This window comes from Lathyrus oleraceus, chromosome 3 (assembly GCF_024323335.1).
Source record: "Lathyrus oleraceus cultivar Zhongwan6 chromosome 3, CAAS_Psat_ZW6_1.0, whole genome shotgun sequence".
Taxonomy (NCBI): Eukaryota; Viridiplantae; Streptophyta; class Magnoliopsida; order Fabales; family Fabaceae; genus Lathyrus; species Lathyrus oleraceus.
In genome coordinates this window covers 214,829,117-214,830,713 of record NC_066581.1, presented here as the reverse complement: position 1 = coordinate 214,830,713, position 1,597 = coordinate 214,829,117, and the positions used below count along the sequence as shown (strand labels likewise).

General features: G+C 36.3%; 1 non-coding gene across 1 annotated transcript; it reads left to right on the top strand.

The window, feature by feature from the left end:
* The first annotated feature begins 1,192 nt into the window (after positions 1-1,192).
* On the top strand, positions 1,193-1,299 carry LOC127133901 (small nucleolar RNA R71). The gene has a single exon (XR_007807703.1). It is a non-coding gene; the product is annotated as a small nucleolar RNA R71 (small nucleolar RNA).
* The last annotated feature ends 298 nt before the right edge of the window (positions 1,300-1,597 follow it).

Here is a 1,597-nt window from a genome sequence, read left to right as displayed (position 1 = left end):
TTCATGAATTTGGAGTAATTGGAAATTTGTTGAATAACATTAATCCATGGAATGTTGATATGTAAATATTTAAGAATCTCCATGAACTTGTTAAATTGTTGTTCTTCCTTGGCTTTTCTAATTCTCTGAGGAAAGGGAGGTGGTGATATTTTTTGAGTAAATCTGGGCACTTTGCTGACCTCTAGCATAACTGCATGTTTCTCTTCATAATTTAAAGTAATGCCAGTGGTCTTCAATGTAGCTCTTTCTGGTACTAGTATTTCTTAACTATCTTCTTCTGAAATCAGTTCCTCACTAAAATTAGCTTTCTTCTTTTCTGAACTATCATGGACTGACAGTTTTTTAGTTGGCACCTCATTTCTTATAGAGGTTGACCCTTGACATTCTTTTCCACTTCTAAGTGTAATGAAGTTACATGTTTCAACATTCATGACTCCAGATGTTGTGTCTGGAGTTTCAGTAGAGCTTGGGAGAGAACTTGTGTTTCTTGAACTAAGGAAATAACAATTTGACCTACTTGATTCTCTAGGTTCTTAATGCTAACTCCTTGAGATTGAAATTTATTTTTGGTCTCTTGAATGAAGGATTTGAATATTGTCTCCAACTCATTATTCCCTTGATTAGCCATAACATAGTTTGGTGTGGAAAAACCAGGTGGGACTTATGGAGTTTGAGATGCTTGAGGTTTGGGTTGACTTTGATTGTTTTTACATGAAAACTTTGGATGGTTGCGCCAACCAGGGTTATATGTGTTGTTGTGGGGGTTGTTATACTTGTTATTATCAACATAGTTAACTGAAACTGGAATAGCAGAACATTCCTCAAATAGGTGGGCACCTTCATAGTAAATACAAGCAACTTCTGATATGCCAGTTACCACCTTGACAAATTCAGCAGCTGGCATGACATGAATAGTCATCATATTCTTAATCATTTGATAAGTTGAGCTATTTGAGCAGTAAGAACAACGGTTTCAGTAACTTCATGCACTCCAGTTGGCTTCTTCTGATTAGGAGTAGGGACAACTCTTGAAACTGGCCATTGATAAGTGTTGTCAGTAATGCTTTTAATCAACTTATAACCTTCTTCATAAGAGTCTGACAACAATGCGCCACCACTTGAAGCATCAAGCATATTCCTTGATGAAGGAACCAATCTATTATAAAAAGTATCAAATTGAATGTAGATTGGGATTCCATGTTGGGGACACAGTCTCAATAGATCTTTAAACCTTTCCCAAACATCAAATAAAGATTCATCTTCCCCTTTCCTAAAAGAAGTAATTTCATTCCTTATTTTGGCATTCTTGACAGGAGGAAAGTATTTAGATAGAAAATTTTCAGCCAAAACATTCCAAGTGGCTATGGAATTAAGCTCAAGAGAGTTCAACCAAATATTTTCTCGATCTCTCAATGAGTAAGGAAACAACCTCAACTTGAAGGCATCGTCTGATATGCTAGGAATATTAAAGTTACTGGTCACTTCCAAGAATTTTCTTAAGTGCAGTTGAGGACCATCATTTGCAAAGCCTGAATACTGCCCAATGGCTTGCAACATTTGGAACATCATGGGCTTGAATTCAAACTGAGCCACAATG